The sequence below is a fragment of the Schistocerca nitens genome, chromosome 7, assembly GCF_023898315.1.
Source record: "Schistocerca nitens isolate TAMUIC-IGC-003100 chromosome 7, iqSchNite1.1, whole genome shotgun sequence".
Taxonomy (NCBI): domain Eukaryota; kingdom Metazoa; phylum Arthropoda; class Insecta; order Orthoptera; family Acrididae; genus Schistocerca; species Schistocerca nitens.
Window position 1 is genome coordinate 455,873,145 of NC_064620.1, and position 26,755 is coordinate 455,899,899.

The following is a 26,755-nucleotide window of genomic DNA, read 5'->3' on the forward strand; positions in this document are numbered from 1 at the left end:
ACACTCTAGCGCTCTAAAATTAGCTTGCATTACCTAATATTTATTTTTCTCTAACGCCTACAAAGCTTCTGGTGCCTGTATGCCACTATCACATACTTTCTGCACACAGACCCACAACATTTAACTTTATTCATCTTCATGGCTGCAGCTGATGCCATAATTGTTTCAGCAGCATAAATAAACATGTGAAGGTAGATGTCTCTTTAATCATTAAGTGTGCAAGTTACCCCTTTACAGGAAGTTCATTTAACATTATGTTTCAAGTAACTCTCCTAGTGGCCTTGCTGTCCAGCTGCAGCCTCATAATACAGACTGCAGGTGACACCTCATCAGATTCTTAACTGAAGCATATCTGCCTGTGTAATAAGCCACTGCCCTTCACCTAAAAACCAACTATTACAGCAAATCTGTGGTGCACCAGCATGTCATGTACAAATTTCACTAGTGCGACACACAAAGTATTTTACAAACATGTCTGGCAATCTGCCACTACATATAGTTACCTAAATTAAATTCAAAAGTGTCAGCCAATGAATACCACAACACTGAAGTGTTTAGAAAGCAGACCAGTATGCTAATATTAACATATAGTATTTAGATGTGAGGCTCTACTATTTTGACAGCACTTTGAATCCCATCAATGTCATACAAGTCGATGCTGTTCACAATTACAGCTGATGCACCTCTCATCCTGTGTCTAGCAGAAAGATTGGACAAACCCTGCATGCAATATTCATCATGTCACATACACAGAAGCTCTAGCACATAAGCAAATACAGAGGCAGTCAAGACACAAAACACTAGCAAGCTTCAAGATTTTGGAACAGACAGCAACATCACAAACCAGTTTGTGTCACATGACACCAGTAGCTACTCAGTTATTAACTGCTTTCAGATACTAAACCTATCACTCTTTGTTTTGCACTAGCAATTCTTCCTGCAATAACAACATTCACCAAACTGGATTACATCTGATTGACATTTCACAGGAACATAACTACAGCTACTAACACAATGCTAACCTGGTTTCTCTTACCACATGTCCGCTCAATATTTTAGGCTCATTCACACATCTCCATCACAGTGTTTCACTCTTGCCAAGTAGACCTGCCCTGTGTAATCTTGGATCAACACAAATATATCACCTGGTATTGTACTGAAAACGGAACTATGTCCATCATTCCTACTACTATCTCACACAACTCGCATTCACCCATCCATGCGCTAGTAATGGCCTACACTGCTGTGTTTCAAAGTGTGCAATATGAATGGTGGTTTTAATGGTTCGTGAGGCTACTGTGTCTCTTTTTGCAGTCACTATTGTCTTCTGGCACCATTGGATGAATAGGAGTTACTCAATAATGTACATGGTCACAGACTGTGTCTTCTTGTGGTGTACTTGATGTGTGAGTTAAAAGTTGCCTTGCATATGCGCACTCTGTCATTAAATCGATTAGTATCGTAAGAAAGTACCACTGAAAGAGTAATGCAATTTGTGTTAGCAGTGAAGACAGTTTCGCAAAAATATTCGCTTGTTTTGAGAGTCTTCAAGACCTGCTACCAGCTCCAATCAGCGTCATTTATCCCACACATTAGAGACGTGTGTTTCATAGGTATGCCTATGAGACACTAAACTCGCGATGTGAGAACATGGCGACAATACGTGCCAACACGTCTTGCTGCCGCCTAGCGGCAGCTGTGTGAACCTGCTGCTGCGAGAGCAAGCGACTCTACGATCTAAGTTTTACATCCAATACTGCCAAATAAAACAGTTGACAGAGCTGCCACTTACTAAGAACGACACCTCGCAGTAATTAATTCACAGATTAGCACTCGGCAGGCCTTGTGATCCTCGCCAGAGCTGCGTAAAGCTACGTCCAAGCCGAACCATGTTTGACGCGACGCCATAACTATATATACAATTTCAGAGGGCTCCTCGAATGTACTCGCTTCGGCGGTACATATACTAAAATTGGAACGATACAGAGAAGATTAGCATGGCCCCTGCGCAAGGATGACACGCAAAATCGTGAAGCGTTCCACATTTTTTTCGCAATCTCACTCTCTCATGTCTCACATCAGCTGCTAATACCCTCAGCCACCTACACAAGTTTCGCTTCATATCTGCACCCACTTGTCACAAACTATGCTGACCATTTACGCAGTTCTCCTCCACTCTCTTTCATTCACAACAGAACATGATAAAACTGGCAATAAACCTATCCCTTACATCACCAATGCACATCTAAAATGTCACTCTAATAACAACTCAGCAAGCACACCAAAACCACAACTACACTGACACAAGTACATGTCACTAGCACCCCTTCAGCTCATTCGCAAACGTGACACAAATCACAGCGAGTCTAAGACTAAGCCTAGCACAGGCAAAAGCCTCTTCTCTTCCTCAGTATCACACTCTGCTGGCACAACATCTCTTCCTACTGTCTCAATCACGTCATTTCATAACACACACCTACTGCCACACACAACATTTGGAAACCTGACATCAACTTTACACAAGATAGCTGCATGTTCCAAATCTTTCTCACTCACATACTTTCACTCAGACTACTGCTTAAATACACTCTAGCGCTCTAAAATTAGCTTGCATTACCTAATATTTATTTTTCTCTAACGCCTACAAAGCTTCTGGTGCCTGTATGCCACTATCACATACTTTCTGCACACAGACCCACAACATTTAACTTTATTCATCTTCATGGCTGCAGCTGATGCCATAATTGTTTCAGCAGCATAAATAAACATGTGAAGGTAGATGTCTCTTTAATCATTAAGTGTGCAAGTTACCCCTTTACAGGAAGTTCATTTAACATTATGTTTCAAGTAACTCTCCTAGTGGCCTTGCTGTCCAGCTGCAGCCTCATAATACAGACTGCAGGTGACACCTCATCAGATTCTTAACTGAAGCATATCTGCCTGTGTAATAAGCCACTGCCCTTCACCTAAAAACCAACTATTACAGCAAATCTGTGGTGCACCAGCATGTCATGTACAAATTTCACTAGTGCGACACACAAAGTATTTTACAAACATGTCTGGCAATCTGCCACTACATATAGTTACCTAAATTAAATTCAAAAGTGTCAGCCAATGAATACCACAACACTGAAGTGTTTAGAAAGCAGACCAGTATGCTAATATTAACATATAGTATTTAGATGTGAGGCTCTACTATTTTGACAGCACTTTGAATCCCATCAATGTCATACAAGTCGATGCTGTTCACAATTACAGCTGATGCACCTCTCATCCTGTGTCTAGCAGAAAGATTGGACAAACCCTGCATGCAATATTCATCATGTCACATACACAGAAGCTCTAGCACATAAGCAAATACAGAGGCAGTCAAGACACAAAACACTAGCAAGCTTCAAGATTTTGGAACAGACAGCAACATCACAAACCAGTTTGTGTCACATGACACCAGTAGCTACTCAGTTATTAACTGCTTTCAGATACTAAACCTATCACTCTTTGTTTTGCACTAGCAATTCTTCCTGCAATAACAACATTCACCAAACTGGATTACATCTGATTGACATTTCACAGGAACATAACTACAGCTACTAACACAATGCTAACCTGGTTTCTCTTACCACATGTCCGCTCAATATTTTAGGCTCATTCACACATCTCCATCACAGTGTTTCACTCTTGCCAAGTAGACCTGCCCTGTGTAATCTTGGATCAACACAAATATATCACCTGGTATTGTACTGAAAACGGAACTATGTCCATCATTCCTACTACTATCTCACACAACTCGCATTCACCCATCCATGCGCTAGTAATGGCCTACACTGCTGTGTTTCAAAGTGTGCAATATGAATGGTGGTTTTAATGGTTCGTGAGGCTACTGTGTCTCTTTTTGCAGTCACTATTGTCTTCTGGCACCATTGGATGAATAGGAGTTACTCAATAATGTACATGGTCACAGACTGTGTCTTCTTGTGGTGTACTTGATGTGTGAGTTAAAAGTTGCCTTGCATATGCGCACTCTGTCATTAAATCGATTAGTATCGAAAGAAAGTACCACTGAAAGAGTAATGCAATTTGTGTTAGCAGTGAAGACAGTTTCGCAAAAATATTCGCTTGTTTTGAGAGTCTTCAAGACCTGCTACCAGCTCCAATCAGCGTCATTTATCCCACACATTAGAGAAGTGTGTTTCATAGGTATGCCTATGAGACACTAAACTCGCGATGTGAGAACATGGCGACAATACGTGCCAACACGTCTTGCTGCCGCCTAGCGGCAGCTGTGTGAACCTGCTGCTGCGAGAGCAAGCGACTCTACGATCTAAGTTTTACATCCAATACTGCCAAATAAAACAGTTGACAGAGCTGCCACTTACTAAGAACGACACCTCGCAGTAATTAATTCACAGATTAGCACTCGGCAGGCCTTGTGATCCTCGCCAGAGCTGCGTAAAGCTACGTCCAAGCCGAACCATGTTTGACGCGACGCCATAACTATATATACAATTTCAGAGGGCTCCTCGAATGTACTCGCTTCGGCGGTACATATACTAAAATTGGAACGATACAGAGAAGATTAGCATGGCCCCTGCGCAAGGATGACACGCAAAATCGTGAAGCGTTCCACATTTTTTTCGCAATCTCACTCTCTCATGTCTCACATCAGCTGCTAATACCCTCAGCCACCTACACAAGTTTCGCTTCATATCTACACCCACTTGTCACAAACTATGCTGACCATTTACGCAGTTCTCCTCCACTCTCTTTCATTCACAACAGAACATGATAAAACTGGCAATAAACCTATCCCTTACATCACCAATGCACATCTAAAATGTCACTCTAATAACAACTCAGCAAGCACACCAAAACCACAACTACACTGACACAAGTACATGTCACTAGCACCCCTTCAGCTCATTCGCAAACGTGACACAAATCACAGCGAGTCTAAGACTAAGCCTAGCACAGGCAAAAGCCTCTTCTCTTCCTCAGTATCACACTCTGCTGGCACAACATCTCTTCCTACTGTCTCAATCACGTCATTTCATAACACACACCTACTGCCACACACAACATTTGGAAACCTGACATCAACTTTACACAAGATAGCTGCATGTTCCAAATCTTTCTCACTCACATACTTTCACTCAGACTACTGCTTAAATACACTCTAGCGCTCTAAAATTAGCTTGCATTACCTAATATTTATTTTTCTCTAACGCCTACAAAGCTTCTGGTGCCTGTATGCCACTATCACATACTTTCTGCACACAGACCCACAACATTTAACTTTATTCATCTTCATGGCTGCAGCTGATGCCATAATTGTTTCAGCAGCATAAATAAACATGTGAAGGTAGATGTCTCTTTAATCATTAAGTGTGCAAGTTACCCCTTTACAGGAAGTTCATTTAACATTATGTTTCAAGTAACTCTCCTAGTGGCCTTGCTGTCCAGCTGCAGCCTCATAATACAGACTGCAGGTGACACCTCATCAGATTCTTAACTGAAGCATATCTGCCTGTGTAATAAGCCACTGCCCTTCACCTAAAAACCAACTATTACAGCAAATCTGTGGTGCACCAGCATGTCATGTACAAATTTCACTAGTGCGACACACAAAGTATTTTACAAACATGTCTGGCAATCTGCCACTACATATAGTTACCTAATTAAATTCAAAAGTGTCAGCCAATGAATACCACAACACTGAAGTGTTTAGAAAGCAGACCAGTATGCTAATATTAACATATAGTATTTAGATGTGAGGCTCTACTATTTTGACAGCACTTTGAATCCCATCAATGTCATACAAGTCGATGCTGTTCACAATTACAGCTGATGCACCTCTCATCCTGTGTCTAGCAGAAAGATTGGACAAACCCTGCATGCAATATTCATCATGTCACATACACAGAAGCTCTAGCACATAAGCAAATACAGAGGCAGTCAAGACACAAAACACTAGCAAGCTTCAAGATTTTGGAACAGACAGCAACATCACAAACCAGTTTGTGTCACATGACACCAGTAGCTACTCAGTTATTAACTGCTTTCAGATACTAAACCTATCACTCTTTGTTTTGCACTAGCAATTCTTCCTGCAATAACAACATTCACCAAACTGGATTACATCTGATTGACATTTCACAGGAACATAACTACAGCTACTAACACAATGCTAACCTGGTTTCTCTTACCACATGTCCGCTCAATATTTTAGGCTCATTCACACATCTCCATCACAGTGTTTCACTCTTGCCAAGTAGACCTGCCCTGTGTAATCTTGGATCAACACAAATATATCACCTGGTATTGTACTGAAAACGGAACTATGTCCATCATTCCTACTACTATCTCACACAACTCGCATTCACCCATCCATGCGCTAGTAATGGCCTACACTGCTGTGTTTCAAAGTGTGCAATATGAATGGTGGTTTTAATGGTTCGTGAGGCTACTGTGTCTCTTTTTGCAGTCACTATTGTCTTCTGGCACCATTGGATGAATAGGAGTTACTCAATAATGTACATGGTCACAGACTGTGTCTTCTTGTGGTGTACTTGATGTGTGCTGTTAAAAGTTGCCTTGCATATGCGCACTCTGTCATTAAATCGATTAGTATCGTAAGAAAGTACCACTGAAAGAGTAATGCAATTTGTGTTAGCAGTGAAGACAGTTTCGCAAAAATATTCGCTTGTTTTGAGAGTCTTCAAGACCTGCTACCAGCTCCAATCAGCGTCATTTATCCCACACATTAGAGAAGTGTGTTTCATAGGTATGCCTATGAGACACTAAACTCGCGATGTGAGAACATGGAGACAATACGTGCCAACACGTCTTGCTGCCGCCTAGCGGCAGCTGTGTGAACCTGCTGCTGCTCTGGGTGGATGCTGCGAGAGCAAGCGACTCTACGATCTAAGTTTTACATCCAATACTGCCAAATAAAACAGTTGACAGAGCTGCCACTTACTAAGAACGACACCTCGCAGTAATTAATTCACAGATTAGCACTCGGCAGGCCTTGTGATCCTCGCCAGAGCTGCGTAAAGCTACGTCCAAGCCGAACCATGTTTGACGCGACGCCATAACTATATATACAATTTCAGAGGGCTCCTCGAATGTACTCGCTTCGGCGGTACATATACTAAAATTGGAACGATACAGAGAAGATTAGCATGGCCCCTGCGCAAGGATGACACGCAAAATCGTGAAGCGTTCCACATTTTTTTCGCAATCTCACTCTCTCATGTCTCACATCAGCTGCTAATACCCTCAGCCACCTACACAAGTTTCGCTTCATATCTGCACCCACTTGTCACAAACTATGCTGACCATTTACGCAGTTCTCCTCCACTCTCTTTCATTCACAACAGAACATGATAAAACTGGCAATAAACCTATCCCTTACATCACCAATGCACATCTAAAATGTCACTCTAATAACAACTCAGCAAGCACACCAAAACCACAACTACACTGACACAAGTACATGTCACTAGCACCCCTTCAGCTCATTCGCAAACGTGACACAAATCACAGCGAGTCTAAGACTAAGCCTAGCACAGGCAAAAGCCTCTTCTCTTCCTCAGTATCACACTCTGCTGGCACAACATCTCTTCCTACTGTCTCAATCACGTCATTTCATAACACACACCTACTGCCACACACAACATTTGGAAACCTGACATCAACTTTACACAAGATAGCTGCATGTTCCAAATCTTTCTCACTCACATACTTTCACTCAGACTACTGCTTAAATACACTCTAGCGCTCTAAAATTAGCTTGCATTACCTAATATTTATTTTTCTCTAACGCCTACAAAGCTTCTGGTGCCTGTATGCCACTATCACATACTTTCTGCACACAGACCCACAACATTTAACTTTATTCATCTTCATGGCTGCAGCTGATGCCATAATTGTTTCAGCAGCATAAATAAACATGTGAAGGTAGATGTCTCTTTAATCATTAAGTGTGCAAGTTACCCCTTTACAGGAAGTTCATTTAACATTATGTTTCAAGTAACTCTCCTAGTGGCCTTGCTGTCCAGCTGCAGCCTCATAATACAGACTGCAGGTGACACCTCATCAGATTCTTAACTGAAGCATATCTGCCTGTGTAATAAGCCACTGCCCTTCACCTAAAAACCAACTATTACAGCAAATCTGTGGTGCACCAGCATGTCATGTACAAATTTCACTAGTGCGACACACAAAGTATTTTACAAACATGTCTGGCAATCTGCCACTACATATAGTTACCTAAATTAAATTCAAAAGTGTCAGCCAATGAATACCACAACACTGAAGTGTTTAGAAAGCAGACCAGTATGCTAATATTAACATATAGTATTTAGATGTGAGGCTCTACTATTTTGACAGCACTTTGAATCCCATCAATGTCATACAAGTCGATGCTGTTCACAATTACAGCTGATGCACCTCTCATCCTGTGTCTAGCAGAAAGATTGGACAAACCCTGCATGCAATATTCATCATGTCACATACACAGAAGCTCTAGCACATAAGCAAATACAGAGGCAGTCAAGACACAAAACACTAGCAAGCTTCAAGATTTTGGAACAGACAGCAACATCACAAACCAGTTTGTGTCACATGACACCAGTAGCTACTCAGTTATTAACTGCTTTCAGATACTAAACCTATCACTCTTTGTTTTGCACTAGCAATTCTTCCTGCAATAACAACATTCACCAAACTGGATTACATCTGATTGACATTTCACAGGAACATAACTACAGCTACTAACACAATGCTAACCTGGTTTCTCTTACCACGTGTCCGCTCAATATTTTAGGCTCATTCACACATCTCCATCACAGTGTTTCACTCTTGCCAAGTAGACCTGCCCTGTGTAATCTTGGATCAACACAAATATATCACCTGGTATTGTACTGAAAACGGAACTATGTCCATCATTCCTACTACTATCTCACACAACTCGCATTCACCCATCCATGCGCTAGTAATGGCCTACACTGCTGTGTTTCAAAGTGTGCAATATGAATGGTGGTTTTAATGGTTCGTGAGGCTACTGTGTCTCTTTTTGCAGTCACTATTGTCTTCTGGCACCATTGGATGAATAGGAGTTACTCAATAATGTACATGGTCACAGACTGTGTCTTCTTGTGGTGTACTTGATGTGTGAGTTAAAAGTTGCCTTGCATATGCGCACTCTGTCATTAAATCGATTAGTATCGTAAGAAAGTACCACTGAAAGAGTAATGCAATTTGTGTTAGCAGTGAAGACAGTTTCGCAAAAATATTCGCTTGTTTTGAGAGTCTTCAAGACCTGCTACCAGCTCCAATCAGCGTCATTTATCCCACACATTAGAGAAGTGTGTTTCATAGGTATGCCTATGAGACACTAAACTCGCGATGTGAGAACATGGCGACAATACGTGCCAACACGTCTTGCTGCCGCCTAGCGGCAGCTGTGTGAACCTGCTGCTGCTCTGGGTGGATGCTGCGAGAGAAAGCGACTCTACGATCTAAGTTTTACATCCAATACTGCCAAATAATACAGTTGACAGAGCTGCCACTTACTAAGAACGACACCTCGCAGTAATTAATTCACAGATTAGCACTCGGCAGGCCTTGTGATCCTCGCCAGAGCTGCGTAAAGCTACGTCCAAGCCGAACCATGTTTGACGCGACGCCATAACTATATATACAATTTCAGAGGGCTCCTCGAATGTACTCGCTTCGGCGGTACATATACTAAAATTGGAACGATACAGAGAAGATTAGCATGGCCCCTGCGCAAGGATGACACGCAAAATCGTGAAGCGTTCCACATTTTTTTCGCAATCTCACTCTCTCATGTCTCACATCAGCTGCTAATACCCTCAGCCACCTACACAAGTTTCGCTTCATATCTGCACCCACTTGTCACAAACTATGCTGTCCATTTACGCAGTTCTCCTCCACTCTCTTTCATTCACAACAGAACATGATAAAACTGGCAATAAACCTATCCCTTACATCACCAATGCACATCTAAAATGTCACTCTAATAACAACTCAGCAAGCACACCAAAACCACAACTACACTGACACAAGTACATGTCACTAGCACCCCTTCAGCTCATTCGCAAACGTGACACAAATCACAGCGAGTCTAAGACTAAGCCTAGCACAGGCAAAAGCCTCTTCTCTTCCTCAGTATCACACTCTGCTGGCACAACATCTCTTCCTACTGTCTCAATCACGTCATTTCATAACACACACCTACTGCCACACACAACATTTGGAAACCTGACATCAACTTTACACAAGATAGCTGCATGTTCCAAATCTTTCTCACTCACATACTTTCACTCAGACTACTGCTTAAATACACTCTAGCGCTCTAAAATTAGCTTGCATTACCTAATATTTATTTTTCTCTAACGCCTACAAAGCTTCTGGTGCCTGTATGCCACTATCACATACTTTCTGCACACAGACCCACAACATTTAACTTTATTCATCTTCATGGCTGCAGCTGATGCCATAATTGTTTCAGCAGCATAAATAAACATGTGAAGGTAGATGTCTCTTTAATCATTAAGTGTGCAAGTTACCCCTTTACAGGAAGTTCATTTAACATTATGTTTCAAGTAACTCTCCTAGTGGCCTTGCTGTCCAGCTGCAGCCTCATAATACAGGCTGCAGGTGACACCTCATCAGATTCTTAACTGAAGCATATCTGCCTGTGTAATAAGCCACTGCCCTTCACCTAAAAACCAACTATTACAGCAAATCTGTGGTGCACCAGCATGTCATGTACAAATTTCACTAGTGCGACACACAAAGTATTTTACAAACATGTCTGGCAATCTGCCACTACATATAGTTACCTAAATTAAATTCAAAAGTGTCAGCCAATGAATACCACAACACTGAAGTGTTTAGAAAGCAGACCAGTATGCTAATATTAACATATAGTATTTAGATGTGAGGCTCTACTATTTTGACAGCACTTTGAATCCCATCAATGTCATACAAGTCGATGCTGTTCACAATTACAGCTGATGCACCTCTCATCCTGTGTCTAGCAGAAAGATTGGACAAACCCTGCATGCAATATTCATCATGTCACATACACAGAAGCTCTAGCACATAAGCAAATACAGAGGCAGTCAAGACACAAAACACTAGCAAGCTTCAAGATTTTGGAACAGACAGCAACATCACAAACCAGTTTGTGTCACATGACACCAGTAGCTACTCAGTTATTAACTGCTTTCAGATACTAAACCTATCACTCTTTGTTTTGCACTAGCAATTCTTCCTGCAATAACAACATTCACCAAACTGGATTACATCTGATTGACATTTCACAGGAACATAACTACAGCTACTAACACAATGCTAACCTGGTTTCTCTTACCACATGTCCGCTCAATATTTTAGGCTCATTCACACATCTCCATCACAGTGTTTCACTCTTGCCAAGTAGACCTGCCCTGTGTAATCTTGGATCAACACAAATATATCACCTGGTATTGTACTGAAAACGGAACTATGTCCATCATTCCTACTACTATCTCACACAACTCGCATTCACCCATCCATGCGCTAGTAATGGCCTACACTGCTGTGTTTCAAAGTGTGCAATATGAATGGTGGTTTTAATGGTTCGTGAGGCTACTGTGTCTCTTTTTGCAGTCACTATTGTCTTCTGGCACCATTGGATGAATAGGAGTTACTCAATAATGTACATGGTCACAGACTGTGTCTTCTTGTGGTGTACTTGATGTGTGAGTTAAAAGTTGCCTTGCATATGCGCACTCTGTCATTAAATCGATTAGTATCGTAAGAAAGTACCACTGAAAGAGTAATGCAATTTGTGTTAGCAGTGAAGACAGTTTCGCAAAAATATTCGCTTGTTTTGAGAGTCTTCAAGACCTGCTACCAGCTCCAATCAGCGTCATTTATCCCACACATTAGAGAAGTGTGTTTCATAGGTATGCCTATGAGACACTAAACTCGCGATGTGAGAACATGGCGACAATACGTGCCAACACGTCTTGCTGCCGCCTAGCGGCAGCTGTGTGAACCTGCTGCTGCTCTGGGTGGATGCTGCGAGAGCAAGCGACTCTACGATCTAAGATTTACATCCAATACTGCCAAATAAAACAGTTCACAGAGCTGCCACTTACTAAGAACGACACCTCGCAGTAATTAATTCACAGATTAGCACTCGGCAGGCCTTGTGATCCTCACCAGAGCTGCGTAAAGCTACGTCCAAGCCGAACCATGTTTGACGCGACGCCATAACTATATATACAATTTCAGAGGGCTCCTCGAATGTACTCGCTTCGGCGGTACATATACTAAAATTGGAACGATACAGAGAAGATTAGCATGGCCCCTGCGCAAGGATGACACGCAAAATCGTGAAGCGTTCCACATTTTTTTCGCAATCTCACTCTCTCATGTCTCACATCAGCTGCTAATACCCTCAGCCACCTACACAAGTTTCGCTTCATATCTGCACCCACTTGTCACAAACTATGCTGTCCATTTACGCAGTTCTCCTCCACTCTCTTTCATTCACAACAGAACATGATAAAACTGGCAATAAACCTATCCCTTACATCACCAATGCACATCTAAAATGTCACTCTAATAACAACTCAGCAAGCACACCAAAACCACAACTACACTGACACAAGTACATGTCACTAGCACCCCTTCAGCTCATTCGCAAACGTGACACAAATCACAGCGAGTCTAAGACTAAGCCTAGCACAGGCAAAAGCCTCTTCTCTTCCTCAGTATCACACTCTGCTGGCACAACATCTCTTCCTACTGTCTCAATCACGTCATTTCATAACACACACCTACTGCCACACACAACATTTGGAAACCTGACATCAACTTTACACAAGATAGCTGCATGTTCCAAATCTTTCTCACTCACATACTTTCACTCAGACTACTGCTTAAATACACTCTAGCGCTCTAAAATTAGCTTGCATTACCTAATATTTATTTTTCTCTAACGCCTACAAAGCTTCTGGTGCCTGTATGCCACTATCACATACTTTCTGCACACAGACCCACAACATTTAACTTTATTCATCTTCATGGCTGCAGCTGATGCCATAATTGTTTCAGCAGCATAAATAAACATGTGAAGGTAGATGTCTCTTTAATCATTAAGTGTGCAAGTTACCCCTTTACAGGAAGTTCATTTAACATTATGTTTCAAGTAACTCTCCTAGAGGCCTTGCTGTCCAGCTGCAGCCTCATAATACAGGCTGCAGGTGACACCTCATCAGATTCTTAACTGAAGCATATCTGCCTGTGTAATAAGCCACTGCCCTTCACCTAAAAACCAACTATTACAGCAAATCTGTGGTGCACCAGCATGTCATGTACAAATTTCACTAGTGCGACACACAAAGTATTTTACAAACATGTCTGGCAATCTGCCACTACATATAGTTACCTAAATTAAATTCAAAAGTGTCAGCCAATGAATACCACAACACTGAAGTGTTTAGAAAGCAGACCAGTATGCTAATATTAACATATAGTATTTAGATGTGAGGCTCTACTATTTTGACAGCACTTTGAATCCCATCAATGTCATACAAGTCGATGCTGTTCACAATTACAGCTGATGCACCTCTCATCCTGTGTCTAGCAGAAAGATTGGACAAACCCTGCATGCAATATTCATCATGTCACATACACAGAAGCTCTAGCACATAAGCAAATACAGAGGCAGTCAAGACACAAAACACTAGCAAGCTTCAAGATTTTGGAACAGACAGCAACATCACAAACCAGTTTGTGTCACATGACACCAGTAGCTACTCAGTTATTAACTGCTTTCAGATACTAAACCTATCACTCTTTGTTTTGCACTAGCAATTCTTCCTGCAATAACAACATTCACCAAACTGGATTACATCTGATTGACATTTCACAGGAACATAACTACAGCTACTAACACAATGCTAACCTGGTTTCTCTTACCACGTGTCCGCTCAATATTTTAGGCTCATTCACACATCTCCATCACAGTGTTTCACTCTTGCCAAGTAGACCTGCCCTGTGTAATCTTGGATCAACACAAATATATCACCTGGTATTGTACTGAAAACGGAACTATGTCCATCATTCCTACTACTATCTCACACAACTCGCATTCACCCATCCATGCGCTAGTAATGGCCTACACTGCTGTGTTTCAAAGTGTGCAATATGAATGGTGGTTTTAATGGTTCGTGAGGCTACTGTGTCTCTTTTTGCAGTCACTATTGTCTTCTGGCACCATTGGATGAATAGGAGTTACTCAATAATGTACATGGTCACAGACTGTGTCTTCTTGTGGTGTACTTGATGTGTGAGTTAAAAGTTGCCTTGCATATGCGCACTCTGTCATTAAATCGATTAGTATCGTAAGAAAGTACCACTGAAAGAGTAATGCAATTTGTGTTAGCAGTGAAGACAGTTTCGCAAAAATATTCGCTTGTTTTGAGAGTCTTCAAGACCTGCTACCAGCTCCAATCAGCGTCATTTATCCCACACATTAGAGAAGTGTGTTTCATAGGTATGCCTATGAGACACTAAACTCGCGATGTGAGAACATGGCGACCATACGTGCCAACACGTCTTGCTGCCGCCTAGCGGCAGCTGTGTGAACCTGCTGCTGCTCTGGGTGGATGCTGCGAGAGAAAGCGACTCTACGATCTAAGTTTTACATCTAATACTGCCAAATAAAACAGTTGACAGAGCTGCCACTTACTAAGAACGACACCTCGCAGTAATTAATTCACAGATTAGCACTCGGCAGGCCTTGTGATCCTCGCCAGAGCTGCGTAAAGCTACGTCCAAGCCGAACCATGTTTGACGCGACGCCATAACTATATATACAATTTCAGAGGGCTCCTCGAATGTACTCGCTTCGGCGGTACATATACTAAAATTGGAACGATACAGAGAAGATTAGCATGGCCCCTGCACAAGGATGACACGCAAAATCGTGAAGCGTTCCACATTTTTTTCGCAATCTCACTCTCTCATGTCTCACATCAGCTGCTAATACCCTCAGCCACCTACACAAGTTTCGCTTCATATCTGCACCCACTTGTCACAAACTATGCTGTCCATTTACGCAGTTCTCCTCCACTCTCTTTCATTCACAACAGAACATGATAAAACTGGCAATAAACCTATCCCTTACATCACCAATGCACATCTAAAATGTCACTCTAATAACAACTCAGCAAGCACACCAAAACCACAACTACACTGACACAAGTACATGTCACTAGCACCCCTTCAGCTCATTCGCAAACGTGACACAAATCACAGCGAGTCTAAGACTAAGCCTACCACAGGCAAAAGCCTCTTCTCTTCCTCAGTATCACACTCTGCTGGCACAACATCTCTTCCTACTGTCTCAATCACGTCATTTCATAACACACACCTACTGCCACACACAACATTTGGAAACCTGACATCAACTTTACACAAGATAGCTGCATGTTCCAAATCTTTCTCACTCACATACTTTCACTCAGACTACTGCTTAAATACACTCTAGCGCTCTAAAATTAGCTTGCATTACCTAATATTTATTTTTCTCTAACGCCTACAAAGCTTCTGGTGCCTGTATGCCACTATCACATACTTTCTGCACACAGACCCACAACATTTAACTTTATTCATCTTCATGGCTGCAGCTGATGCCATAATTGTTTCAGCAGCATAAATAAACATGTGAAGGTAGATGTCTCTTTAATCATTAAGTGTGCAAGTTACCCCTTTACAGGAAGTTCATTTAACATTATGTTTCAAGTAACTCTCCTAGTGGCCTTGCTGTCCAGCTGCAGCCTCATAATACAGACTGCAGGTGACACCTCATCAGATTCTTAACTGAAGCATATCTGCCTGTGTAATAAGCCACTGCCCTTCACCTAAAAACCAACTATTACAGCAAATCTGTGGTGCACCAGCATGTCATGTACAAATTTCACTAGTGCGACACACAAAGTATTTTACAAACATGTCTGGCAATCTGCCACTACATATAGTTACCTAAATTAAATTCAAAAGTGTCAGCCAATGAATACCACAACACTGAAGTGTTTAGAAAGCAGACCAGTATGCTAATATTAACATATAGTATTTAGATGTGAGGCTCTACTATTTTGACAGCACTTTGAATCCCATCAATGTCATACAAGTCGATGCTGTTCACAATTACAGCTGATGCACCTCTCATCCTGTGTCTAGCAGAAAGATTGGACAAACCCTGCATGCAATATTCATCATGTCACATACACAGAAGCTCTAGCACATAAGCAAATACAGAGGCAGTCAAGACACAAAACACTAGCAAGCTTCAAGATTTTGGAACAGACAGCAACATCACAAACCAGTTTGTGTCACATGACACCAGTAGCTACTCAGTTATTAACTGCTTTCAGATACTAAACCTATCACTCTTTGTTTTGCACTAGCAATTCTTCCTGCAATAACAACATTCACCAAACTGGATTACATCTGATTGACATTTCACAGGAACATAACTACAGCTACTAACACAATGCTAACCTGGTTTCTCTTACCACGTGTCCGCTCAATATTTTAGGCTCATTCACACATCTCCATCACAGTGTTTCACTCTTGCCAAGTAGACCTGCCCTGTGTAATCTTGGATCAACACAAATATATCACCTGGTATTGTACTGAAAACGGAACTATGTCCATCATTCCTACTACTATCTCACACAACTCGCATTCACCCATCCATGCGCTAGTAATGGCCTACACTGCTGTGTTTCAAAGTGTGCAATATGAATGGTGGTTTTAATGGTTCGTGAGGCTACTGTGTCTCTTTTTGCAGTCACTATTGTCTTCTGGCACCATTGGATGAATAGGAGTTACTCAATAATGTACATGGTCACAGACTGTGTCTTCTTGTGGTGTACTTGATGTGTGAGTTAAAAGTTGCCTTGCATATGCGCACTCTGTCATTAAATCGATTAGTATCGTAAGAAAGTACCACTGAAAGAGTAATGCAATTTGTGTTAGCAGTGAAGACAGTTTCGCAAAAATATTCGCTTGTTTTGAGAGTCTTCAAGACCTGCTACCAGCTCCAATCAGCGTCATTTATCCCACACATTAGAGAAGTGTGTTTCATAGGTATGCCTATGAGACACTAAACTCGCGATGTGAGAACATGGCGACAATACGTGCCAACACGTCTTGCTGCCGCCTAGCGGCAGCTGTGTGAACCTGCTGCTGCTCTGGGTGGATGCTGCGAGAGCAAGCGACTCTACGATCTAAGTTTTACATCCAATACTGCCAAATAAAACAGTTGACAGAGCTGCCACTTACTAAGAACGACACCTCGCAGTAATTAATTCACAGATTAGCACTCGGCAGGCCTTGTGATCCTCACCAGAGCTGCGTAAAGCTACGTCCAAGCCGAACCATGATTGACGCGACGCCATAAGTATATATACAATTTCAGAGGGCTCCTCGAATGTACTCGCTTCGGCGGTACATATACTAAAATTGGAATGATACATAGAAGATTAGCATGGCCCCTGTGCAGGGATGACACGCAAAATCGTGAAGCGTTTCACATTTTTTTCGCAATCTCACTCTCTCATGTCTCACATCAGCTGCTAATACCCTCAGCCACCTACACAAGTTTTGCTTCATATCTGCACCCACTTGTCACAAACTATGCTGTCCATTTACGCAGTTCTCCTCCACTCTCTTTCATTCACAACAGAACATGATAAAACTGGCAATAAACCTATCCCTCACATCACCAATGCACATCTAAAATGTCACTCTAATAACAACTCAGCAAGCACACCAAAACCACAACTACACTGACACAAGTACATGTCACTAGCACCCCTTCAGCTCATTCGCAAACGTGACACAAATCACAGCGATTCTAAGACTAAGCCTAGCACAGGCAAAAGCCTCTTCTCTTCCTCAGTATCACACTCTGCTGGCACAACATCTCTTCCTACTGTCTCAATCACGTCATTTCATAACACACACCTACTGCCACACACAACATTTGGAAACCTGACATCAACTTTACACAAGATAGCTGCATGTTCCAAATCTTTCTCACTCACATACTTTCACTCAGACTACTGCTTAAATACACTCTAGCGCTCTAAAATTAGCTTGCATTACCTAATATTTATTTTTCTCTAACGCCTACAAAGCTTCTGGTGCCTGTATGCCACTATCACATACTTTCTGCACACAGACCCACAACATTTAACTTTATTCATCTTCATGGCTGCAGCTGATGCCATAATTGTTTCAGCAGCATAAATAAACATGTGAAGGTAGATGTCTCTTTAATCATTAAGTGTGCAAGTTACCCCTTTACAGGAAGTTCATTTAACATTATGTTTCAAGTAACTCTCCTAGAGGCCTTGCTGTCCAGCTGCAGCCTCATAATACAGGCTGCAGGTGACACCTCATCAGATTCTTAACTGAAGCATATCTGCCTGTGTAATAAGCCACTGCCCTTCACCTAAAAACCAACTATTACAGCAAATCTGTGGTGCACCAGCATGTCATGTACAAATTTCACTAGTGCGACACACAAAGTATTTTACAAACATGTCTGGCAATCTGCCACTACATATAGTTACCTAAATTAAATTCAAAAGTGTCAGCCAATGAATACCACAACACTGAAGTGTTTAGAAAGCAGACCAGTATGCTAATATTAACATATAGTATTTAGATGTGAGGCTCTACTATTTTGACAGCACTTTGAATCCCATCAATGTCATACAAGTCGATGCTGTTCACAATTACAGCTGATGCACCTCTCATCCTGTGTCTAGCAGAAAGATTGGACAAACCCTGCATGCAATATTCATCATGTCACATACACAGAAGCTCTAGCACATAAGCAAATACAGAGGCAGTCAAGACACAAAACACTAGCAAGCTTCAAGATTTTGGAACAGACAGCAACATCACAAACCAGTTTGTGTCACATGACACCAGTAGCTACTCAGTTATTAACTGCTTTCAGATACTAAACCTATCACTCTTTGTTTTGCACTAGCAATTCTTCCTGCAATAACAACATTCACCAAACTGGATTACATCTGATTGACATTTCACAGGAACATAACTACAGCTACTAACACAATGCTAACCTGGTTTCTCTTACCACGTGTCCGCTCAATATTTTAGGCTCATTCACACATCTCCATCACAGTGTTTCACTCTTGCCAAGTAGACCTGCCCTGTGTAATCTTGGATCAACACAAATATATCACCTGGTATTGTACTGAAAACGGAACTATGTCCATCATTCCTACTACTATCTCACACAACTCGCATTCACCCATCCATGCGCTAGTAATGGCCTACACTGCTGTGTTTCCAAGTGTGCAATATGAATGGTGGTTTTAATGGTTCGTGAGGCTACTGTGTCTCTTTTTGCAGTCACTATTGTCTTCTGGCACCATTGGATGAATAGGAGTTACTCAATAATGTACATGGTCACAGACTGTGTCTTCTTGTGGTGTACTTGATGTGTGAGTTAAAAGTTGCCTTGCATATGCGCACTCTGTCATTAAATCGATTAGTATCGTAAGAAAGTACCACTGAAAGAGTAATGCAATTTGTGTTAGCAGTGAAGACAGTTTCGCAAAAATATTCGCTTGTTTTGAGAGTCTTCAAGACCTGCTACCAGCTCCAATCAGCGTCATTTATCCCACACATTAGAGAAGTGTGTTTCATAGGTATGCCTATGAGACACTAAACTCGCGATGTGAGAACATGGCGACAATACGTGCCAACACGTCTTGCTGCCGCCTAGCGGCAGCTGTGTGAACCTGCTGCTGCTCTGGGTGGATGCTGCGAGAGCAAGCGACTCTACGATCTAAGTTTTACATCCAATACTGCCAAATAAAACAGTTCACAGAGCTGCCACTTACTAAGAACGACACCTCGCAGTAATTAATTCACAGATTAGCACTCGGCAGGCCTTGTGATCCTCACCAGAGCTGCGTAAAGCTACGTCCAAGCCGAACCATGTTTGACGCGACGCCATAACTATATATACAATTTCAGAGGGCTCCTCGAATGTACTCGCTTCGGCGGTACATATACTAAAATTGGAACGATACAGAGAAGATTAGCATGGCCCCTGCGCAAGGATGACACGCAAAATCGTGAAGCGTTCCACATTTTTTTCGCAATCTCACTCTCTCATGTCTCACATCAGCTGCTAATACCCTCAGCCACCTACACAAGTTTCGCTTCATATCTGCACCCACTTGTCACAAACTATGCTGTCCATTTACGCAGTTCTCCTCCACTCTCTTTCATTCACAACAGAACATGATAAAACTGGCAATAAACCTATCCCTTACATCACCAATGCACATCTAAAATGTCACTCTAATAACAACTCAGCAAGCACACCAAAACCACAACTACACTGACACAAGTACATGTCACTAGCACCCCTTCAGCTCATTCGCAAACGTGACACAAATCACAGCGAGTCTAAGACTAAGCCTAGCACAGGCAAAAGCCTCTTCTCTTCCTCAGTATCACACTCTGCTGGCACAACATCTCTTCCTACTGTCTCAATCACGTCATTTCATAACACACACCTACTGCCACACACAACATTTGGAAACCTGACATCAACTTTACACAAGATAGCTGCATGTTCCAAATCTTTCTCACTCACATACTTTCACTCAGACTACTGCTTAAATACACTCTAGCGCTCTAAAATTAGCTTGCATTACCTAATATTTATTTTTCTCTAACGCCTACAAAGCTTCTGGTGCCTGTATGCCACTATCACATACTTTCTGCACACAGACCCACAACATTTAACTTTATTCATCTTCATGGCTGCAGCTGATGCCATAATTGTTTCAGCAGCATAAATAAACATGTGAAGGTAGATGTCTCTTTAATCATTAAGTGTGCAAGTTACCCCTTTACAGGAAGTTCATTTAACATTATGTTTCAAGTAACTCTCCTAGAGGCCTTGCTGTCCAGCTGCAGCCTCATAATACAGGCTGCAGGTGACACCTCATCAGATTCTTAACTGAAGCATATCTGCCTGTGTAATAAGCCACTGCCCTTCACCTAAAAACCAACTATTACAGCAAATCTGTGGTGCACCAGCATGTCATGTACAAATTTCACTAGTGCGACACACAAAGTATTTTACAAACATGTCTGGCAATCTGCCACTACATATAGTTACCTAAATTAAATTCAAAAGTGTCAGCCAATGAATACCACAACACTGAAGTGTTTAGAAAGCAGACCAGTATGCTAATATTAACATATAGTATTTAGATGTGAGGCTCTACTATTTTGACAGCACTTTGAATCCCATCAATGTCATACAAGTCGATGCTGTTCACAATTACAGCTGATGCACCTCTCATCCTGTGTCTAGCAGAAAGATTGGACAAACCCTGCATGCAATATTCATCATGTCACATACACAGAAGCTCTAGCACATAAGCAAATACAGAGGCAGTCAAGACACAAAACACTAGCAAGCTTCAAGATTTTGGAACAGACAGCAACATCACAAACCAGTTTGTGTCACATGACACCAGTAGCTACTCAGTTATTAACTGCTTTCAGATACTAAACCTATCACTCTTTGTTTTGCACTAGCAATTCTTCCTGCAATAACAACATTCACCAAACTGGATTACATCTGATTGACATTTCACAGGAACATAACTACAGCTACTAACACAATGCTAACCTGGTTTCTCTTACCACATGTCCGCTCAATATTTTAGGCTCATTCACACATCTCCATCACAGTGTTTCACTCTTGCCAAGTAGACCTGCCCTGTGTAATCTTGGATCAACACAAATATATCACCTGGTATTGTACTGAAAACGGAACTATGTCCATCATTCCTACTACTATCTCACACAACTCGCATTCACCCATCCATGCGCTAGTAATGGCCTACACTGCTGTGTTTCCAAGTGTGCAATATGAATGGTGGTTTTAATGGTTCGTGAGGCTACTGTGTCTCTTTTTGCAGTCACTATTGTCTTCTGGCACCATTGGATGAATAGGAGTTACTCAATAATGTACATGGTCACAGACTGTGTCTTCTTGTGGTGTACTTGATGTGTGAGTTAAAAGTTGCCTTGCATATGCGCACTCTGTCATTAAATCGATTAGTATCGTAAGAAAGTACCACTGAAAGAGTAATGCAATTTGTGTTAGCAGTGAAGACAGTTTCGCAAAAATATTCGCTTGTTTTGAGAGTCTTCAAGACCTGCTACCAGCTCCAATCAGCGTCATTTATCCCACACATTAGAGAAGTGTGTTTCATAGGTATGCCTATGAGACACTAAACTCGCGATGTGAGAACATGGCGACAATACGTGCCAACACGTCTTGCTGCCGCCTAGCGGCAGCTGTGTGAACCTGCTGCTGCTCTGGGTGGATGCTGCGAGAGCAAGCGACTCTACGATCTACGTTTTACATCCAATACTGCCAAATAAAACAGTTCACAGAGCTGCCACTTACTAAGAACGACACCTCGCAGTAATTAATTCACAGATTAGCACTCGGCAGGCCTTGTGATCCTCACCAGAGCTGCGTAAAGCTACGTCCAAGCCGAACCATGTTTGACGCGACGCCATAACTATATATACAATTTCAGAGGGCTCCTCGAATGTACTCGCTTCGGCGGTACATATACTAAAATTGGAACGATACAGAGAAGATTAGCATGGCCCCTGCGCAAGGATGACACGCAAAATCGTGAAGCGTTCCACATTTTTTTCGCAATCTCACTCTCTCATGTCTCACATCAGCTGCTAATACCCTCAGCCACCTACACAAGTTTCGCTTCATATCTGCACCCACTTGTCACAAACTATGCTGTCCATTTACGCAGTTCTCCTCCACTCTCTTTCATTCACAACAGAACATGATAAAACTGGCAATAAACCTATCCCTTACATCACCAATGCACATCTAAAATGTCACTCTAATAACAACTCAGCAAGCACACCAAAACCACAACTACACTGACACAAGTACATGTCACTAGCACCCCTTCAGCTCATTCGCAAACGTGACACAAATCACAGCGAGTCTAAGACTAAGCCTAGCACAGGCAAAAGCCTCTTCTCTTCCTCAGTATCACACTCTGCTGGCACAACATCTCTTCCTACTGTCTCAATCACGTCATTTCATAACACACACCTACTGCCACACACAACATTTGGAAACCTGACATCAACTTTACACAAGATAGCTGCATGTTCCAAATCTTTCTCACTCACATACTTTCACTCAGACTACTGCTTAAATACACTCTAGCGCTCTAAAATTAGCTTGCATTACCTAATATTTATTTTTCTCTAACGCCTACAAAGCTTCTGGTGCCTGTATGCCACTATCACATACTTTCTGCACACAGACCCACAACATTTAACTTTATTCATCTTCATGGCTGCAGCTGATGCCATAATTGTTTCAGCAGCATAAATAAACATGTGAAGGTAGATGTCTCTTTAATCATTAAGTGTGCAAGTTACCCCTTTACAGGAAGTTCATTTAACATTATGTTTCAAGTAACTCTCCTAGAGGCCTTGCTGTCCAGCTGCAGCCTCATAATACAGGCTGCAGGTGACACCTCATCAGATTCTTAACTGAAGCATATCTGCCTGTGTAATAAGCCACTGCCCTTCACCTAAAAACCAACTATTACAGCAAATCTGTGGTGCACCAGCATGTCATGTACAAATTTCACTAGTGCGACACACAAAGTATTTTACAAACATGTCTGGCAATCTGCCACTACATATAGTTACCTAAATTAAATTCAAAAGTGTCAGCCAATGAATACCACAACACTGAAGTGTTTAGAAAGCAGACCAGTATGCTAATATTAACATATAGTATTTAGATGTGAGGCTCTACTATTTTGACAGCACTTTGAATCCCATCAATGTCATACAAGTCGATGCTGTTCACAATTACAGCTGATGCACCTCTCATCCTGTGTCTAGCAGAAAGATTGGACAAACCCTGCATGCAATATTCATCATGTCACATACACAGAAGCTCTAGCACATAAGCAAATACAGAGGCAGTCAAGACACAAAACACTAGCAAGCTTCAAGATTTTGGAACAGACAGCAACATCACAAACCAGTTTGTGTCACATGACACCAGTAGCTACTCAGTTATTAACTGCTTTCAGATACTAAACCTATCACTCTTTGTTTTGCACTAGCAATTCTTCCTGCAATAACAACATTCACCAAACTGGATTACATCTGATTGACATTTCACAGGAACATAACTACAGCTACTAACACAATGCTAACCTGGTTTCTCTTACCACATGTCCGCTCAATATTTTAGGCTCATTCACACATCTCCATCACAGTGTTTCACTCTTGCCAAGTAGACCTGCCCTGTGTAATCTTGGATCAACACAAATATATCACCTGGTATTGTACTGAAAACGGAACTATGTCCATCATTCCTACTACTATCTCACACAACTCGCATTCACCCATCCATGCGCTAGTAATGGCCTACACTGCTGTGTTTCCAAGTGTGCAATATGAATGGTGGTTTTAATGGTTCGTGAGGCTACTGTGTCTCTTTTTGCAGTCACTATTGTCTTCTGGCACCATTGGATGAATAGGAGTTACTCAATAATGTACATGGTCACAGACTGTGTCTTCTTGTGGTGTACTTGATGTGTGAGTTAAAAGTTGCCTTGCATATGCGCACTCTGTCATTAAATCGATTAGTATCGTAAGAAAGTACCACTGAAAGAGTAATGCAATTTGTGTTAGCAGTGAAGACAGTTTCGCAAAAATATTCGCTTGTTTTGAGAGTCTTCAAGACCTGCTACCAGCTCCAATCAGCGTCATTTATCCCACACATTAGAGAAGTGTGTTTCATAGGTATGCCTATGAGACACTAAACTCGCGATGTGAGAACATGGCGACAATACGTGCCAACACGTCTTGCTGCCGCCTAGCGGCAACTGTGTGAACCTGCTGCTGCTCTGGGTGGATGCTGCGAGAGCAAGCGACTCTACGATCTAAGTTTTACATCCAATACTGCCAAATAAAACAGTTGACAGAGCTGCCACTTACTAAGAACGACACCTCGCAGTAATTAATTCACAGATTAGCACTCGGCAGGCCTTGTGATCCTCACCAGAGCTGCGTAAAGCTACGTCCAAGCCGAACCATGTTTGACGCGACGCCATAACTATATATACAATTTCAGAGGGCTCCTCGAATGTACTCGCTTCGGCGGTACATATACTAAAATTGGAACGATACAGAGAAGATTAGCATGGCCCCTGCGCAGGGATGACACGCAAAATCGTGAAGCGTTTCACATTTTTTTCGCAATCTCACTCTCTCATGTCTCACATCAGCTGCTAATACCCTCAGCCACCTACACAAGTTTCGCTTCATATCTGCACCCACTTGTCACAAACTATGCTGTCCATTTACGCAGTTCTCCTCCACTCTCTTTCATTCACAACAGAACATGATAAAACTGGCAATAAACCTATCCCTCACATCACCAATGCACATCTAAAATGTCACTCTAATAACAACTCAGCAAGCACACCAAAACCACAACTACACTGACACAAGTACATGTCACTAGCACCCCTTCAGCTCATTCGCAAACGTGACACAAATCACAGCGATTCTAAGACTAAGCCTAGCACAGGCAAAAGCCTCTTCTCTTCCTCAGTATCACACTCTGCTGGCACAACATCTCTTCCTACTGTCTCAATCACGTCATTTCATAACACACACCTACTGCCACACACAACATTTGGAAACCTGACATCAACTTTACACAAGATAGCTGCATGTTCCAAATCTTTCTCACTCACATACTTTCACTCAGACTACTGCTTAAATACACTCTAGCGCTCTAAAATTAGCTTGCATTACCTAATATTTATTTTTCTCTAACGCCTACAAAGCTTCTGGTGCCTGTATGCCACTATCACATACTTTCTGCACACAGACCCACAACATTTAACTTTATTCATCTTCATGGCTGCAGCTGATGCCATAATTGTTTCAGCAGCATAAATAAACATGTGAAGGTAGATGTCTCTTTAATCATTAAGTGTGCAAGTTACCCCTTTACAGGAAGTTCATTTAACATTATGTTTCAAGTAACTCTCCTAGAGGCCTTGCTGTCCAGCTGCAGCCTCATAATACAGGCTGCAGGTGACACCTCATCAGATTCTTAACTGAAGCATATCTGCCTGTGTAATAAGCCACTGCCCTTCACCTAAAAACCAACTATTACAGCAAATCTGTGGTGCACCAGCATGTCATGTACAAATTTCACTAGTGCGACACACAAAGTATTTTACAAACATGTCTGGCAATCTGCCACTACATATAGTTACCTAAATTAAATTCAAAAGTGTCAGCCAATGAATACCACAACACTGAAGTGTTTAGAAAGCAGACCAGTATGCTAATATTAACATATAGTATTTAGATGTGAGGCTCTACTATTTTGACAGCACTTTGAATCCCATCAATGTCATACAAGTCGATGCTGTTCACAATTACAGCTGATGCACCTCTCATCCTGTGTCTAGCAGAAAGATTGGACAAACCCTGCATGCAATATTCATCATGTCACATACACAGAAGCTCTAGCACATAAGCAAATACAGAGGCAGTC

The 26,755-nt window shown here is 41.8% G+C and overlaps 10 non-coding genes across 10 annotated transcripts; all 10 read left to right on the forward strand.

Annotated features, from left to right (window-relative positions):
• Positions 1-1,942: 1,942 nt before the first annotated feature.
• LOC126196702 (U6 spliceosomal RNA) lies at positions 1,943-2,049 on the forward strand. The gene has a single exon (XR_007539157.1). It is a non-coding gene; the product is annotated as a U6 spliceosomal RNA (small nuclear RNA).
• Positions 2,050-4,526: 2,477 nt separating this feature from the next.
• LOC126196703 (U6 spliceosomal RNA) lies at positions 4,527-4,633 on the forward strand. The gene has a single exon (XR_007539158.1). It is a non-coding gene; the product is annotated as a U6 spliceosomal RNA (small nuclear RNA).
• Positions 4,634-7,126: 2,493 nt separating this feature from the next.
• On the forward strand, positions 7,127-7,233 carry LOC126196704 (U6 spliceosomal RNA). The gene has a single exon (XR_007539159.1). It is a non-coding gene; the product is annotated as a U6 spliceosomal RNA (small nuclear RNA).
• Positions 7,234-9,726: 2,493 nt separating this feature from the next.
• Positions 9,727-9,833, forward strand: LOC126196706 (U6 spliceosomal RNA). Its single transcript, XR_007539160.1, has one exon. It is a non-coding gene; the product is annotated as a U6 spliceosomal RNA (small nuclear RNA).
• Positions 9,834-12,326: 2,493 nt separating this feature from the next.
• LOC126196707 (U6 spliceosomal RNA) lies at positions 12,327-12,433 on the forward strand. The gene has a single exon (XR_007539161.1). It is a non-coding gene; the product is annotated as a U6 spliceosomal RNA (small nuclear RNA).
• Positions 12,434-14,926: 2,493 nt separating this feature from the next.
• On the forward strand, positions 14,927-15,033 carry LOC126196670 (U6 spliceosomal RNA). Its single transcript, XR_007539128.1, has one exon. It is a non-coding gene; the product is annotated as a U6 spliceosomal RNA (small nuclear RNA).
• Positions 15,034-17,526: 2,493 nt separating this feature from the next.
• LOC126196824 (U6 spliceosomal RNA) lies at positions 17,527-17,633 on the forward strand. The gene has a single exon (XR_007539262.1). It is a non-coding gene; the product is annotated as a U6 spliceosomal RNA (small nuclear RNA).
• A 2,493-nt stretch (positions 17,634-20,126) lies between these two features.
• LOC126196708 (U6 spliceosomal RNA) lies at positions 20,127-20,233 on the forward strand. The gene has a single exon (XR_007539162.1). It is a non-coding gene; the product is annotated as a U6 spliceosomal RNA (small nuclear RNA).
• A 2,493-nt stretch (positions 20,234-22,726) lies between these two features.
• LOC126196709 (U6 spliceosomal RNA) lies at positions 22,727-22,833 on the forward strand. Its single transcript, XR_007539163.1, has one exon. It is a non-coding gene; the product is annotated as a U6 spliceosomal RNA (small nuclear RNA).
• A 2,493-nt stretch (positions 22,834-25,326) lies between these two features.
• Positions 25,327-25,433, forward strand: LOC126196804 (U6 spliceosomal RNA). Its single transcript, XR_007539244.1, has one exon. It is a non-coding gene; the product is annotated as a U6 spliceosomal RNA (small nuclear RNA).
• Positions 25,434-26,755: the final 1,322 nt, after the last annotated feature.